Source organism: Balaenoptera ricei, chromosome 3 (assembly GCF_028023285.1).
Source record: "Balaenoptera ricei isolate mBalRic1 chromosome 3, mBalRic1.hap2, whole genome shotgun sequence".
Taxonomy (NCBI): Eukaryota; Metazoa; Chordata; class Mammalia; order Artiodactyla; family Balaenopteridae; genus Balaenoptera; species Balaenoptera ricei.
The window spans coordinates 173,496,884-173,514,874 of NC_082641.1; the positions used below are offsets into that span (position 1 = coordinate 173,496,884).

The window sequence follows — 17,991 nt, forward strand, 5'->3', positions numbered from 1 at the left end:
GGTTGAACACAGTTTGTTCTTTTTAATTTTATTTTGAGACTAAGGCGTGTTCCGCCCCCCCCCCCCGCCCCATTGTGGCCCCCTGCCAGGGCCGCCTTTCCCCCCCCTCCCCCCACAGAAAATCTCCAGCCTCTTCTCTGGGTACAGCTTCAAGTGAGGGGTGCAATGGGAGCCACTGCTGGTTTCCTCCAGTGGTAACAATATGGATGATAGCAGACAGGGAGAGAGAGCTCACTATGAGCAAGCCGGGGGCTGACACCCGCGCTTTACACCTGTCATCTGTTACAACACCTGTCATAACAGCCCTATGAGTCAGTAGGATTAGCATTCCTATTTTACAGAGGAGAAAACTGAGGCTCCAAAGTTTAAGAAAGGGCACTCAGTTTTAGAAAGAGACAGAGCTAGATTTAGTACCTTGCTGGGGTAGGGCCACTGATTGCTCATCCCGGGCTGCATGGCCCATGCAGGGCTGGGAATGGCCACTAGGGGGTGCCCTGGTTCCAGCACTAGCTGTTGGAGTTAATTGCAAGTTTCTGAGCACGGGCGGTGGTGCGTGTCAGGTGCTGGGTGCCGCTGGGTGGGGAAGACACGCCCCCCAAAGGTGGGAACTCGGCTTAGACTAGGTCTTGGTGGGCGAGGTCAATGGGGGGGCGTGTCTGGGCTCCTACACCGCGGATGAGGCTCCCAGTCCCCAAATAGAGTGAGGGATCTGGTGGACGGCAAGAAGGCCCTTGGTTGCCTTCCTTTACTGGCTTCCTGTCTTTAGAGACTGACGGACAGAGGGACAGACTGTCTGGGTCACTGTCAGGGCCGGGGCAGGCGAGGACAGAGGCTTCCCGGAGGGGCGGGGCTCAGAGCGAGGCTGGGCGGAGCCGGCCGCTAGAGGGCGCCGGGGGCCTGCGCGCAGCAGTGGGCGGGCCTTCGGTGGCGCTGGGCCTGGCGATTGGTTCTTGGCTCCTCCCTGTGCTGGAGGGAACCAGTTGGAGGCGGTCCCACCTCCTGCCCCGCCTCACGCATTCCCGCAGGTAAGTGCGGGGAGACCCCCCACCCCCACCCCCACGCTGACCCGCACGCTCCTTAGTGCCGCCTGTAGGCCTGGGAGGGTAGGAGTGGCAGTTCTGAGCACTCTACATCAGCTTTGGCCCTTGTGGTCCCAGCTGCCTCCAAACATCCTCAGACCTGGGGTGCCCCGTACTGTGCCCCTCACCTCTCAAAGTCATCTACAGATAGATGTTTCCCACAGACGTAGGGCGCGACTCAGGTCCCAGTCACAGCCAGATGTCCCCCTTGGGCCCACATACACACCTCAAGCCCAAGTTCCCCACCAGCCTTCTCAGATACCAGACATCCCAAATCTTACCCCCAGCCCAAGTTGTCCCTTACGTCTAAGTCATCCCCAAATGTCACTAGATCAAAACCTTCAGGTCCCAGGTATCCCCAAATGTCCAGTGTTTCCCTCAGGGTCACCCCCAGCCACCAGCTTAGATTGGGTCCCATTCTCTCCCACACCCGGCCCTGGATGTGGGGCGTGCCTCATCATGATCCCATCTAAGTCCTCCAAGAACAGTCCTCCCTGTCACCACACCAACCCTGAAAGTCAGTCCCTCCAGCCCAGGGTTTCATGCGGGGTCAACACCCATCCCAAGGACACTCCTCAAGGTCACCTTTCCATGACAAGGGCACCCTTTCCACCCATGTGACTAAATTATCACCTTCCTCAGAGCAGGTGGGGCAGGGATGGGCATCCTGTGAAGTCAGGAGCCCAGGATGCCAGGACAGTAAATTCAGACCAATCAACCCTCCCCAGTCAAAAAGCCAGAAACTCCAGGGTTGGAGGCCAGAATAAATCACAAACCACCAGACCTTCAGGAATGAGGCAGGGGGCAGCTTTTATTTAATTGAACAACAGGCTCGACACACAGCATAGACTTCCCCAAGCTGCTGTCTGCCCCTGCCCCAGTGGAACAGGGGTACACTGAGCCAACTCTGACAGCCTGGGGGGCTTCACTCTGCCTCCCCAGTCTCACCCCCAAAAGAGCCCCATTCCATCTGATGATGGACAAAGTCTCAATGCGTCCATGCCCTGGGACCACCCAAGGACTGAGAGGGCCTGCTTGTGTCCTTTGGGCCCACAGGGACCTCATTCCCTGCCCCACGTGCCAGGAGGGCGTCATGGCTCCTCCCCCCCAAGTTAGGAAGCCGCAGGGCCCAGGGAGAAGGGGCCAGGCAGGTTCAGGTCAGGCCAGCCTGGTTCCGGAAGCCCGGAGTTGGCATTTAACGGTCTGGGGGCCCAAGGCAGCTTCCTCTTGGGTAACTGACTACTGGGAAGATGCGAGCCAGCCATCCCCCGACCAGGCTTGGGAGAGGAGGGGCCAAGGGTCGGCCAGGTGGGGACACAGCTGGCTTCCTTTTTTCATGGAAAGGCTGGCCACTCGCCTGCCTACCCATCCTCCCCGGGAACACAGCCCAGCCTGAGATGGGACCGTGTGAGGGTCCCCAAGTGCAGAATTGGAGGAGGGGGCCTGCAGCAGACAGCTGGGTTCACCCATCCCATCCCAGGCTCCACTCGTCCCCAAGTTCCTCCTCCAGACACAGGTCCAGGGCAGGGTCCTCATCTCTTCTCCCAGGCAGCGACTGGCCCACCCAAGGAAGGCAGGGGCCGAAGACTCCAAGGGGGCTTGACTCCTGTTCCTGCTGAACTGAGCCAGTCTGCACAAATCAACTGTGTTTCAGCTCAGTAGGCACGGGAGGCAGAGCCCAGAGAGGCCCGGAGGTCGGACAGGCAGGCGGAGGGGAGAGGTGGCAGGGCCAGAGGAGGCGGGGCCCCGGGGGGCGGAACTTAGCCACTGTGAACACGACTTGCTGTGGACCTGCTCACAAGCAGCTAAGCCCTGCTCCCCAGGCCAGACACAGGCGGTGGAGGCCTCTCTGCCACCCCATCCCCATCCCTGGGTCAGTGTCCTCAGCGGAAGCAGTGACAGCGGTGGCCCCAGAGGCAGGGCTCAGGGTCGGTTGGAAATCCCTGGCAATGTGATTTGTGACAGGCAGCAAATCCCATCCCCAGGAACCCCAGCCGGCCATGGCACAGGGGTGGGGGGGCACCGGGCAGGGCCAGCAGCTGGCACCTAGGAGAGACAAAAGGAGGTAATGAGATTTGAGGACATCTGCCCTCCAGGTCCCCGCTTGCTGCCATCCTTTGAGGTCTTGCAGGGAAGCCCTTTTTCCCCATGTGCAGCAGCAGCTAAAGAGAGAGCTAGACCACCAGGCTGGATACCCCCAGCCCCAGCCATGCCTCCCAGGCCCAGAGAGGTAGAGATACCCAGAGGGTCACTTTCAGCCAAGGAGGCTGCAGGAGCTCCCAGAGCCAGGTCCCCCCTCCCTTTCTTCACCACCCCCACCACTGAGCCCTGGGCAGGCTAACTGGGGCCATGGGGAGAGGAAGCTGAGGGGGTGGCGGGCAGGAGGGTGAGGAAGTGATCTCACCCCAGCTGGCGCCACTTCCTAGAAGCCTGAAGGGCAGGAGGAAACCACCAGGGCCACCCCGCGTGGCCCTGTCTCCTTGGTGTTCAGGCCTCAGCCCGCGCCCCACCAGAGTGAGCGGATGCCGGCAGCGGGCGCCCAGCTCTCCCCCGAGGCACGCACGCCCCCAGAGCACCGGACCCAGGCTCGAGGTGCAAATCCCAGCTCTGCAGTTTCCCAAATGCCCTCCAAGCCTCAGTTTCCCCATCCGTAAAATGCAGCCAAGAGTCTCTACCACATAGCATGGTGAGGTTTCACCAAGAGTGCTGCCTAGCAAGGACCTGGCACCAAGACCACCTACAGAATTTGTGGGACTCAGTGCAAAATGAAAACTTGGGGCCCCTTGTTCACAAATGAAGAGTTTCAAGACGACAGCAGAGCATGAAACCAAGCTCCAGGTCCTTCTCAGTGGCGGGTGACCCTGTGAATGGCACAGGTCACACGCCCGTGAAGCCAGCCCTGTGTTCAGTAAACAGAGACCTCCCATATGATGAGAGCCCTGCGGTTAGGAGACCCAACTCTGGAGCCAGTCCAGCTGCATTTGAACCCTGGCTCCGCAGCTTCCCAGCTGGGTGACTCTCAAGTCACTCAGTCTCTCTGGGCCTCCGTCTCCCCATCGGCAAAGCAGGGATAATGTCATGGTAAGGATCCCGCGAGTGCTGTGTGTAATTAGGATGGGGCTACTCTGTCATCATTCACCAGGCATAAACAGGAAGGATGACGGCACTGAAGACGCTGCACACGGGTAGGACCCCAGCGTCCAGATGTGGTAGGCGGTGGCCACCGCTGGGAGACAGGTGGAGCGAGGTGTCCGGCTCTGTGCCTCCGCCCCGCCATACACACATATGTACGCCGGCCACCCGCTTTACGGTCGGGCCCTAGCCCAGCCCTGTTCCCTCAAGGTTTAGGGGCACCAGCCAGGAGCAGACAAGGCCCCGCAGGGCGGCCGGCCTCCCTGGGCCGCCTCCGGAAGTGAGACAGCACATTCGTGTCCCAGGGACGAGAACGGGAAGGGCGGCCATTTGGCCAGGCCCGTTTCCTGTGGGGTTTCCCCTGCACAGAGCCCCGGGCCGGGGCCAAGGCCACTCCCCATCCCCGCAGGCGCAAAAGGCCTGGTTCTCGAGCGGAGGGGGCACCATCATGCAGGTGCCCAGAAGCAGGGCCCCCGTTACCATAGGCGCGTCTCTCAGGCTCTGGGGAGATGGTGTCCAAGGAGGGCCAAGCTCCTGGCAGCTGGAGGCATTGTGGGGAGGAAGGGCCCTGGGCCCGGGGAGCACAGCAGGCCCCAGGCCACACCGATGGATGGATGGATGTATGGATGTATGTCTGAGTACGCTCTGCAGACAGGGCGTGGACTCGTGAGACATACTCTGTAATGCCTGCCCCCCCACAACCCCATGCTCCAAGAATGAATCAGGGGCAGCTTCCGCCGGGGGCGCCACCACCACCGCCCCCAAGCCTGGTCCCCAAATACTTTCCACCCTCTCAGAGCAGCTGGGATCGGAAAATACCAAGGGCTGCAGGCCCCGCCCTGCCTGCCGCTGCTGCCCGCCCTCCCAGCCTGTCACTAACGCTTTGCCTAATGGGCCCAGACTCTCCGCAGAGGCTCCCTAGGCCAGGCCCCGAGCCAGCCGCTAACCTGGGCTGCCCAGCCAAGTGCCGCCTGACCACCCGCCTCCCACCCCTCACCCCCAGCCCAACGTGGCCACCATAACAACCGGCCCGATGGGCAGCCCTCAGAGGTTGGCGCCCGGCTGGAGGAAGGCAGGGCACTGGTAAGTGGGTGGGCCCCGCTGCCCACCCAGGGCTCGGGGGAGGGGGGCAGGCTCAGGAAGGGGTGAGTAAGTGAGGACTGAATCACTTGTTATAAATAGGGGAACCATGCAAGTCACATCCCAGCCCCCATGGTGCCCGGCCACGCCGCGCTCCAACCCCTGCCTTCAACTTTAATCCCCCTCAGACCAGTGACAGAATTCCCAGGGGACCCCTAACATCCACACTTTGGGCCCTTGACTGAGGGGTACACCCTACTGCCATGTCCATCTCTGCCTTATCCTTGTCCTGGCCTCCTGGCCTGCCTTTTGGGGGCCACTGGCCTTGAAGGCAGCTGCTGGCTTCCAGGCCCTGTCCCCCTCCTATAGCACCCTGACAATTCCCAGGCCCAAAGGTCAGGATTCCCTGGCTCCCCAAGGTATTCTCAGGGTGTGGGTGACCATGGTCCTGGACGATGACGCCTGACCAAGGCCAGAGGGAGGCCAAGGGGCTTAGCATCTCAGAAGTCAGTTCCCTGGCCCCTCACCATCCAGGACCCCATCCCAGACCACCCAGGCCTGCTCTGCCCAGGGCCACAGCTCAGTGACCACACCCAGGGTGGCGCCAGCTCCAGCACCCTGGGGCAAGGCGCCGCTAGAGCATGACTCAGCTGTGCCCAGCATGGCGGTGTCCTTCTCTGCCCAAGGATTCTCACACACCCACACCCACTGGCTTCCGAGTACGTCCGTCCCGGGGGACTGGCCTTCCCCCAGGCACACCTCCGTGTTCACCCAGGACACCCAATGGCAGGAGGGAAGGTGGCCAGAGTGCCCTCCAAGGGATCTGAAAGTGAGGGCCCAGGACAGGGAAGGGAAGCACACACTTCTCTCCGCTCGTTTTTCCCAATGCTTCCCATATACAGATGGAGAAACTGAGGCCCAGAGGATTCAGAACCAGGCCCAAGATCATGCGGGAAGTCTAAGGAAAAGCCAGGCCTGATCCTGGCATAAAGTGTATCCAAAGTGGGAAAGGGCCAGCCAGCCAGCCCAGAGAGGGGCCGGAAGGAGTTTTCTTCAGACCGCCCAGGGTTCCTTGCGGTGTCCTTCACTTCGGACAGGCTCCCCCACCCAGCCTCCCAAAGTGAAGGGCAAACTCTGAAAAATGCCTTACGGTATATCAAAGCAGCACCTGGGCCCCCGGAGAACAGGTCATCCCACTGCACCCATGGGGCCAGTGACCCTGTGACTGCAAATGGGACAGGGGTTTGCCCCGCAGCTGCGGCCTGCACAGAACATCTGGCCTCCACTTACAACAGGCAGGGGTTGGTAGGGGGGTCCCAGGGAGGACCCCTGGAGCATCCGCCTCTGCTCTTTCTTTCCAGTGAGCAAGGGTCTGCGAGACTCAGAGGCCGGGCCAGCACAGACAGGCCCGACGCCCCCGGACACGCCCTGTCACGCATGTGCTCCGCGTGCCAGCCCCGAGCCAGGCTAGCAGCTATTTTAGGGCCCCCTCCAGGCCCACAGACAAGACTTGCCCGCTGGGGTCTTGAGGGATCTCCCAGAGGACATCCTGCAAGGACAGAGGGCAATGGGTGCCCCCTGGGCGCTAGAACAGAGCTGGCACCAGGCCCTAGGGCCCATGCCTTCCCAGGACGGCGGCATGTGAACACATGCGCACCGGCTGGCCCGGGCATGGTGCGTGGGCGAGCGGACAGGGTGTGTCCTACATCACCTCGCCTCTAAGCCTGGGCACCTGTTGGGTACTGCCCTCCAGCTCACGCTGGCATGGGCAGGGCTGCCAGAGGACACCCCTCATGCCAAGGGTCCCACACATCCCAGCCTCACCCTCATATACCACCAGCCATGGACAGGCAGCTGGTTGGGGCTGGGGCAGAGGGGACAGGTGACAGGGAGCCAACTGCACCTCCAAGGCATTCAAGAGGCCACTCACTGGTCTGGGCCTGGCTGGGTTGCATAGGACAGTCAGTGTACGGCTGGGGGCTTTGGTAGCAGTCAAGTCCGGTGCTGGGGTCAGAGGTCAGTCTGGGGCTAGGATGAAGGAGTCGGGGTTCAGTCTGGGTCCTTTCACCCTCTTCCTGCCTCTCGAGGGCACGGGGACCCCAAAGCTACACAGGGCTGGGGAGTCAGCCCTCCAGGAATCTCCCAAACCTGGCCCCCTGCCTATGAATGAGCCCTTCTCCACTGGGCCAGAAGGAGTGGGAAGGGAGGAGAGGGTCCCCCAAGCCCTCCTAAGCCCAGGCTGTACTGCTGGGCCCCAGCCCTCTCCTCTGTGGAAGGCCTTCCCCTCACTCACTGACTGACATGTCAAAAACTTGAACCACTGTCTCCCACCCGCATCCACATAATTCTGGGAGACCCCGACCCACAAAGCCCAGACATGCACCCCCAGGGGCCATTCCCTCCACCCCAAGCGAGGCACATACCCTCCCACCCTGCGGCCAACTCCTGCCCACCTCGACCTGCGCCGGTCGCGTTGGGACCCGTCCTCCCCACCACACTCGCAGGAGTCTCCTGGGGGGGGAGTGGTTGGGGGGCCGCGGCGGACCCCACGGGACGGGGTAGAGGTGGTCCGCCCTCCCCCCGCTCTGTAGGGGGCGCCCCGGGACTCCGTCGCCACCACCACCAGATACACGGGCCCCGCGGTCCTCCCACAGCCACCGGCGGCGGGGCGCGGGGCGGCGCCCTCCCCCTCGCCAAGGGCCGGGGGACCCGCCGGGCGCACCCCCACTCAGCCCAAGAGTCCGGCGCGGAAAAGTTGCCGCCGCCACCACGGCGCCGCCGCCTCCCTCCCGGTTCCCTCCCTGACTCACCCACGGGGGAAGGGAGCCGGCACTCGGGGCTCCGGCCGCCGCCCCGGCCCGGCCGGCGGAGACACAGGCGGGCGGGCGGCGGGGCCGAAACAAGCCGGGGGCGGTCGCCGACCGCGCTCCATCCCACTCACTGGCCGGCCCGCCGCGGGGTCGAATCGCTTTTAAAACCTCCCCGTCTCCTCCCCCGCGGCCGGGCAGGGGGCGGGCGCGGGGCGGGGCGGGCGCCGCCGTCATGTGCCCCCGGAGCCGGTCCGCCCCCACTTTCTTTCTGCGGTCCCCCAACTCAGTCCCGTCCCCAACTCAGCCCCAACTTTCTCCTCCCTTGTCCCAACTCTTCCTGGGCCCAATACTCAGCCCAACTCCTCCCTCTGGGTCCTGGACTCGGGGTCTAGCCCCAGTTTTTCAGCGAAGGCTCTTCCTGCTGGGATAGGGCGGAAGCAGGGGTCCTAATTCACATCGCACCTCCGAAACTCCTCTTGGCCTAGGTCCTGCCCTAGGCAGGGAGAGAAACCCAGGAGGCCATAGACAAGGGGAGGGGAGATGGAAGGCGGTCACACTGCCACCGCGGACCCCTCCCTTCCCTGGGAGGGCATGGGCCTGGGTATTCTGGGATTCTGCCAAACGCGAATCCCCTCTCTTTCCAGTTCCACAGTGCATTCTTTAGCCTCAGGAAGTCCCTCCTTTTATCCTACCCAACCCTCTCCTGCTGCCATTGAAGACTTTCTGACCCCAGCCCAGGTGGTCCCTGGTCTAGGTCCCCTCCCCCCTCAGGCTTCCCGGCACACACCCAGGGCCTCTGGGAAACTCCCCAGCTCCTGGAGTATCCCTGGGAGAGAGGCCCTCCCTGGATCCCTCCCTCCTTCCCTGCATGCGTGTCTGTCCCACCTCATCCTCCACCGACCTCCCCTCCACTGGGAGGAGGAACACGGAGGCATTGTTCCCCAGGACGGGGCCCTGCCTTGGGGCCTGGCCCTGTGCCCAGGTGGGGGGCCGGGAACAAAACTCAGCAAAGGGGGGGCGGGGTGCCCTCTGATGCCAAGCCAGCCTCCTTGGGCATGCCTGGATGCCACTTTGCCCTCTCCAAGATGGGACTGGGGCCAATGGCCTCCAGACCACCACCACCACCATGATGCCACAGCAAGGTTCTGCAGCCAGAGGACCCTTCCCAGACCTGTGTGAGCATTGCTTTGGGAGACAGTTTTTCCCCCACTCCAACATTTCCGAAGTCATATAATTAGGGCTGGGGGTCAGATTCTTCACCACCCCACTTCCCAGGCAATAAGACTAAAGCTGGGATGGGGAGGGGGTGACCCAGCAACAGACCCAGGCAGAAGACTGGAGGGGCTGGTTGGGTGCCTCTGGGTCACCTTGCACCCCAGAATTCCTCCAGAGTCCCTCATTTCTCAGTTCAGCTCAATAGGCTCCTACTTTGGATCTTGGTGGGATTGCGGAGAGGGGGGCAGAAGCCACACCTAGCTACTATCCCATGGGGCCCAGCCCTGGGGGCTCCTGGGTCTTTCTTCTCTCTGGGGCCCAAGGGGCAGGCTGGCCCAGGCTGCAGGATCTGGCAGGTTGGGGCAGGAGGGGGCAGAGCCGCCTGTGGGGCCCCAGGGGGAGATTTGGGGTGGCACAGAATTCCCCGACTCAGGGTGGGGCCCAGAGGGGGTGCGGCACTCGCCACATGGCTTCCTGAGCAGCTACAAACAGGGGAATGGAGTTCCCAGGGTCCAGAGTCTTCCTGTGGACACACACACACACACACACACACACACACACACACACACATCATTCCAGAAGCATACAGTGACCAAATTATAGTGGGGCACCCCCTCCACGCCGCCCCTACAGAACACTACCTTTACACCGCAGGGCAAGGTCTCCCATCCAGAACCATCCTCCTCTCCTTATTAGTCCAATCGGGCACACATTTAGGGGAAATGCCTCCTCCACGATGGCCTCCAGGGATACCTGTGCCAAAGGGCCTGAGCCCATGTAAGCCATTCTGCCGTTTCCCTGCACGTGGCTTGGACCACCACAGCTCAGCATCCCTCAGCCCAAGTTTGGAGGGTCCTCCCGGTGCCCTCAGCCCTCCATCTGGATTCCTGACATTTGCCCCCACCACACACACACACCCTCGTCCTGAGCCGGCCAATTTACCCAGGGACAGCAGCCAACAGGGATCGGAGCTCTCCAAAGTGGCCAACTGATCCTTTGTAATGACGGGGAGGGGTGAGAGGACAGGGCCAGGGTGAGACCAGGCCAAGCGGTCAAGTGGCACAGGGCATACACACACGCCCATTTGTTCATTCTTCAAACATTCTTGAGTGCCTGCTGTGTGCCAGGTGCCGTTCTGGGCACTGGGAACACAGCAGAGAACAAGCCAGAAAAAAAACCCTGCCCTCATGGAGTCCACATCTATGGGGAAATACACAATAAATAGACAGGTATAAAGATACATGGTGTGTTGGGTGGTATGTGTTAGGGAGAGAATAGAAGGGGGCAAAGGAGATGAGGAGGGAGGTGGTGGGGGCCAGGTCAGGAAAGGCTACCCTGAGGAGGAGGTGACATTTGAACAAAGATTTATAGGAGGTAAGGGAGAAGCCATGCAGACATCTGGAGGAAGAGAGTTTCAGGTAGAGAGGGAACAGCCAGTGCAAAGGCCCTGAAGCAGGAAGTTCCTGGAGTATTTGAGAAACAGCGAGGAGACCAGTGTGATGGTGGGGGGTGGGGGAGCAGAGTGGAAAAACTGAGTTTCCAATTTTTGCTCCCCAGCTTCTAGCTGGATGTCTTTGGCCAGGTAATCACACCTCTCTGAGCCTCACTTTCTTTATCTGTAAAATGGGCCTGAAAATGTGCCTTTTGCAGTTGTTATGAGATTCAGAGATGAGCTGCACCATGTCCTTCCTGGTCCAGGGCCTGAGGCGGGGTCAAAGCTGGATAAGCATGTTCACATAGGTACGCCAGGTTTACGCAGTCATGCAGACCTGGGTTGGGGGAGCTGGGTCAAAGGACCCTGACAGACTCAGTCACCCTGTAGGTCACCCCGGCTCATACGCAGGGCCGCCTGCCTGGCCCCATGGCAACGCTGCACACAGAGACATCAAACAGGCCCTGCCGAGGAAGTCCCACGTCACTGTGGTTAGGGTGGCTCCTCCCAGCCCAGCCCCAGGCTGGTGCTGTGCTCCTCCTTGCCAGTCAGGGCCCCTGCCTCCCATCACCCTGGTGACAGGCTGTGTTATGGACTGAGCTGGGATCCCACCACCTGCCCCCTCACTAGGACACCAGCCACTCCCCACATCCGGGGAAGGACATTGTGTGGTGGCCCCAGTTCACTGCCACTAACCCTTTCATTCAACCCTACCAAACTGGTGTTGAGAGAACCAGAAAAGCCCTTGCCTACCCACCTACAGTTCAGAGGGGCAGAGAGACCCCAGGGATCTATGGGGACCCCCAGCCAGGTGCCTGAAATCCCCAGGGCAGGGTCCATCAGGGTGCTGGGGAAGGGGTGAGTTAGATAGGAAGAGCCCCCCAGGCCTGGCCCAGCCCCCACCCGAGGACTGACTCACCACCCACCCAGCACTGGATGACATCAGGGCCTGGCCGGCCACCCTAACTTGGCACCGGGCCAGAATGGGGGCGCCCAAGAGGTGTCGCATCTGGCTGCCATCTCCCCTCTGACTGGGGCCCAGCAAGCGCAGGGTTAAGGAGGGTCCCTCCTGGGGGTCTCCCCCCCTAAACCCATCCCCCCTTTCCCGGGGATTTCGGGCCCCAGCCCCTCTGACGTCACTGGGGGTTGCTATGGCAACTGGCCGAAGTTCCCAAATAAAATTACCGCGGGCGGGTTAAGTTTCCTAGGAGGCAGCCGACGGGTAAACAATGGCGGTGGCAGGCAGGGCCGGCGAGGGCCTGTCTCCCCCTCCCACTCCTCACTCTGCTGGGACCAGGGGGTCCCCGGGGCTAGAAGCAGGGTCCCCTCTCCGCCCGAGTCCCGAGAGCCCATGAGCACCGGGGACACTGGCGCAAAGATGGGGGACAGCGAGGCCACCCCTGAGATGAGCAGGGGGGAATGGGAGTGAGGGGGGGACCTCAGAGGGGAGGCTGAGGCGGCCGGGAACAAAGAGGGGACCTGAGCCTGGGATCCGCCCTCTGCACACCCTGCCTCCCCCCGCCCCCAGCCGGCCGCCAGTCCAGCTGTGGCTGCTCCCAGCTGTCTGGCTCCCCACATCTGGCGGGCTGCGCGCTCGCTTCCTGTCGCCCCGGCTGCCTGGAGGGAGGTAAAAATAACCCTCCCCCTCCCCCTGCCGGCGGGTGCAGACGGCGGATCCTCCCGGCTTGGAGGAGGCCGAGGCCGAGCCTCAGCCGGGGAGAGGAGCCCCCCTGAGGCCGACTCCTGTCCCTCCCACTGCCTCAGTATCCTGAGAGGAGAGGCGCAAAGGAGGTGGCACAGATCACAGGCTGCAAGAGGGGGTTGAGGAGTCTATTGCATTAAGAAGGCTCTTACCTGGGTCACCAGAAACCGAGGAAACCCTGGCGCCTAAGTCCCATTCCCCACCCCACCCCCGGGGAGGAGGGGGGATGCCAGCTCTAATCGACTGGTGAACTGTAATCAACATGCCTCGGTTCCAATCGGGGGTCACCTACTTACTAACTGTAGAGACATGTTACCAAAAAAAAAAAAAAAAAAAAAAAAACTCTCTGGGCCTCAGTTTACTTATCTGCAGAATGGGAACGATAGTAGTACACACTTCAAAGTGCATTTACTCCATCGTTGTTATATTATCGTTTCCCCATCCCCAGGGTTCCCTGAGACCCTCAAGTACTCTTGCCAGATAAAATACAGGACACCCAGTTAAAATTGATTTTCAGATAAACAATGAATCATTTAGTATCAGTATGTCCCATGCAATAGTTGGGATATATTTAACCAAAAAAAAATGTTTTTACTTGCTCTATATCTGAATATCAAATTTAACTAGGTCTCCTGTATTTTTATTTGCTAAATCTGGCAACTGTATTTCTGAGCCACCATCATCTCTGGCCTGAAAACACTACAACGGTCAGGTCTCCCTGGTCTTCTTGCTTCCAGCCTTTCTCCTTCCATCCATTCTCCAGAGAGAGCCAATTAAATCCAGTCACATCTCCCTTCTACCATCCGCTGCAAAAAGTTCCTCCATGGTCCCCCTTGTCACCTAGAAGACCCTGCTTGTCAGGTCCCCACCTTCTCTCCAACCTGCCTTTCATACCCACTTGCCAACTCATGAGCATCCTTCAGGTCCTAGGCCATCACCTCCTCCAGGAAGCCTTCCTCACCTCCCACCAAAACCCTCTGACTTTACACTCTCCAGAGACTCTGTACACTTCTGTCTCCTCACTCAAACATATGGGTAATTTAATCAATCATTTAAGTAAAATAAACATTTCTTAAATGACGCAAAGGTAGCCAGGGGTGGGGTTGGGGCATGTCCCTGCCCACCCTGCTCCAGCGTTGGTACCTACTCTTTTCCCTACCCCACGGGGTCTAGGGCCCTGGGAAACCCCTCATGCAGCCCCCTGAGGGGTCCCGTGGGCAGCTCCGTGGTGGCTAGTATGGGTCCTGGGGAGCCTAGAGTGAAGTGATGCTGGCCCTTGGGGAACTCTCTCCCTGCTCTCAAATAGCCTGGCAGCCTGGGAGGGGGCCTGGCACAGCCTCTGGAGGACACAGCCTTGTGTCAACAGTCCCCAAGGAGCCCACCCAGCCCCTACCACAGCCTTACATGTCCCACTCAAGCTCCGAGTGGACTTGTCACTGATAACCACGCTGGAGACTCCCACAGATATGACGGCCCCCAAGAGGGGGCATGCACCCACTGAGAGGAGCAAAGGAGCCCAAGTCACCCTGCCTGGTTTCAAGCTTGATGCTCTTCTAGCAAAGGATTTTGCTTCTCTATGACTCGGTTTCCCCATATGTCAAATGGGAATAATACCAGTGGAATGTCAGAGAGCTGTTGTGAACATTATTGTCCATAGGTACACACGTGTGTAGAACAGAGCTTGGAACATAGAACGTGCTCGTTGTGTTAGCTCCTTTGAGGGTGGGGGGATGGTGAAAAGCCAGAAGCTCCCACCACAGCCCTCCTGATCCCCACCCCCAGGTCGGCTCCCCAGATCCCTCTAGGACAATGGCTTCTTGACCACAGCTCTAGCCCAGCTCCTCAGGGCACGTCTCACCCCACAGCGAGTCTCCAGTGCCATCCCCTGACCCTGGCACCGGCCTCCTGAGAACCAGGGGCAGGTCAGGCTTAGAGACCCTCTGTTCTCCCCCCCCACTCCAACCTCGCGCCACCCCCACCCCCCTGCCGTTGAACCACTGCTGTGTCTTTCGCCCTCGTCTCCGTGCTAACCAGGACTGCAGGCCTGATCTAAATCCCTAATCTGAGTAAAGCCACCGGCTCGCGGAGCCTCTCACAGCTTCCACCTGGCTGGAGGCTCGAACCCCGGTCCTCGAGCGCGGCCCGGGAGGGGAACCTGCGGCGGTTGCCAGGCAACGCGCTGTTTGTTGGCGCGGGGGGCGGGGCCGGCGCGCGCGGTGACTCACAGCGGCGTGATGCAGGCGGGCGCGGCGCCCGGCAGCCTGGCAGGCGGCCGGGTCCCGGCTGGCCCCGGCGGCTGGAGGGGCCCGGCGGCTGGGGCGCCGCAGCCCCCAAGTGGGTGCTCAAGGCCGGTTGCGAAGCGTCGGAACAAGCCCCGGCTGCAGATATCGGTTCGAATCCCGTCCCAGCCTCTCACTCTCGGGTGTGGCTTAGGCGCTCATTGCCTCAGTTTGCTCATCAGTAAAATGGACGGAACATTACAGGCTGCAGTAACCCGTTCCTGGTGCACAAGGCAGCTGGGATCATTACCTATATACACTCGGGCATCACTCTGATATGCCCCAACTCTGGGTTTGATCTGCTTCTTGGGTCTTTGGGCAAACTTCATAATCTCACCAAGCCTCAGTTTCCTCATCTGTTAAAGGAGGTAGCAAGAACACCCTACCACTCCGGTGGTTTGGGGATTCCACGAATCATTCGTGAGATAATAGCTGGCACATCTCAGTACCAGGGCTGTGCCCCCCGCCCCACCCCACCAAGAACAAGAGGGACTGTGGGAAGTTTTCTCCGTGGTCTGAGCCCTGCAGGGCAAGGAGGGCAGGGCAGGGCGGGCACCCCTGGAAATGAGTGCAGATCACAGGCCCGGTGTAAGGTGGCATGAACCTGGCTTCGGGGGGCCCCCATCCCGAAACTGGCGCTGGCAGCACCTGCTGCAAGCGGGCAGGAGGGGGGCCTAGGCGTGAGTCACTGCCCAGCAATGAAGAGTGAGTCACACAGGGCGTGGTCCCCCCGCAGCCCCCCCACAGCGTCCCAGCCGCTCCCACAAAGGCCCTTTGAGAAGAGCTCCCCACCTCCCTCCCCCAGACCCAGGCCCTCTGGGGGAGACGGGCTGTGGGGACAAGGCCCTAGTGGGCTGCCCGCAGGACCCCGGCCTGGGCCCGGGAGGCGCCAGCCCACTTTCACAATATCTGTGAAAAGTCACCGTGGGCAGCCGAGCATCCCCAGGGAGGGGGCTTCCAAGCAGCCCGAGTCACTAGGGGGACAGCGGAAGGTCACACACATACAGCGGGCAAACTGAGTCAGGCTGTCTGGTTGGGCCGGTAGGCCGGGGCCCTTGCAATTGGGCTTTGGAGGCATCATTCTTCCCACCTCGGAGAGCCTGCAACTCAGGGAAGCCCATGACTTCTGGTAGGAAACAAGGGCGCTGGGGGCACATCTGGCCACATCTCCCTGGCTTTACTACCTCTCCGCCCAGGCCTCCCCTCCTTGGACCTGCCCTGGGGCCTTTTCTCCACCTTAGCTGTCCCTCTTAAGCGTGGTGTGGGAAGAATAGCAGGGCCGGGACTAGGTTGAGAAGAGAGGGGCACTCCATTGGGAGGCAAAATTTAAGGGAGCACAGAAACACTCAGTAATTAAGGTTAAATATTTTTTATAACAGCTTTATTGAGGTAACATTCACATACCGTACAATCGACCTACTTAAAGTAAATAATTCAGTGTTTTTAGTATATTCACAGAGTTGTGTAACCATTGCCACAATCGATTTTAGAACTTTTTCATTGTCCCCCAAAAGAAACCCAGCACCCATAGGTGGTCACTCCCCAAGTCCCTCCCCTCCCCCAGCCCCTGGCACCCCTAAACGACTTTCTGTCTCTATATATTAATGGACTCATATAATGTGACTTGTGACTGACTTCATTCACTTTTCAAGATGAATTCATGTTGTGGCATGTATCACAACTTCATTCCTTTTGATTGCCAAATCATATGTGGCATGGATACGCCACATTTTTTAAAATCCATTCATCAGTTAATGGACATTTGGGTATTTTTCACTTTTTGGCTAACATGAATAATGCTGCTATCAACATTTGTGTACAAGTTTTTGTGGGGGAAATCAACTAATAAAGACAGGATCCGATAGGGTGGGGATTAAGGAGATGTGAACGAGGTGAGTCATACAAGGGCAAAACTGGGTCCTGTCTAGATCTGTGCTTTACCAGTGACATTGCCACTTGTCAGTTGTCTACTGGGCAACTGAAATGTGGCTATTCCAAATTGAGATATGTTGTAAATATTAAAGTTTTGGGTTTTTAAAATATTTGTTTATTGATTTATTTATTTGGTTGCACCGAGTCTTAGTTGCAGCAGGCGGGCTCCTTAGTTGTGGCTCGAGGGCTCCTTAGTTGTGGCACGCAAACTATTGGTTGCAGCATGCATGTGGGATCTAGTTTCCTGACCAGGGATCGAACCCGGGCCTCCTGCATTGGGAGCACGGAGTCTTAACCACTGCGCCACCAGGGAAGTCCCTCAAGGCTTTTTTTTTTTTTTTAGTTTTTTTGTTATTTATTTATTTATTTATTTATTTTTGGCTGCATTGGGTCTTCGTTGCTGTGCGCGGGCTTTATCTAGTTGCGGCGAGCAGGGGCTACTCTTTGTTGCAGTGCGCAGGCTTCTCATTGTGGTGGCTTCTCTTGTTGCAGAGCACGGGCTCTAGGCACGCGGGCTTCAGTAGTTGTGGCTCGTGGGCTCCAGAGCGCAGGCTCAGTAGTTGTGGTGCACGGGATTAACTGCTCCACGGCATGTGGGATCTTCCCAGACCAGAGCTCGAACCCGTGTGCCCTGCATTGGCAGGCAGATTCTTGAATATATTATCAATATTCATTTCACCTGTTTCTTTTTACTTTTTTGCAAAGGGGCTACTAAAAAGTTTTTAAATTACACATGTGTAATTGCGTTTGTGGCTTAGAGTATACAGTACACAGTACTTGTGTTGGAGAGTGCCACGCTGGGCTCACTGCCTCTGTTTCCTTCCCTTCCTTACTTCTCAAGGGGCTGCCTGATCACGCCACTGACACCAAGTTGCTGAGTCAGGCCAATTTTCCCAGTCATCACTGTCCTCGACCTCTATATAGACTCTGTCATCTTTTGAGAACTCCCTGGCTGTCCAGTGGTTAGGACTCCATGCTTCCACTGCAGGGGGCATGGGTTTGATCCCTGGTGGGGGAACTAAGATCCTGCATGCCACACCACATGACCAAAAAAGAAAAAAAAAAAAGAATCTGTCACCTTTGCCCACTTCCTCCTTGGCCACAAGACACTACATTCTCCTGGTGGCCCTTCTCCTACCTCCTTCCCCTCCTCCTCCTCCTCCTCAGTCTTTGTGAAATGCCTCTCAAATGCTCTCCTCCCTAGGCATAGCTTTGGTTACCACCACGTATTGATGACCTCCCTCTCTGAATATCTCCTCCCGGGGGGCCCACAGGTGCCTCTGACTCAACCTGCCCACCCTTCCTCCTCAACCTTCACACTTGGTCCACC

General features: G+C 59.3%; 1 long non-coding RNA gene across 1 annotated transcript; it reads right to left on the reverse strand.

The window, feature by feature from the left end:
* Positions 1 to 1,860: 1,860 nt before the first annotated feature.
* LOC132364052 (uncharacterized) lies at positions 1,861 to 8,220 on the reverse strand. Its single transcript, XR_009502684.1, has 2 exons — positions 8,102 to 8,220; positions 1,861 to 3,125 (listed from the first exon to the last, which is right to left on the reverse strand). It is a non-coding gene; the product is annotated as an uncharacterized LOC132364052 (long non-coding RNA).
* Between the last annotated feature and the right edge of the window lie 9,771 nt (positions 8,221 to 17,991).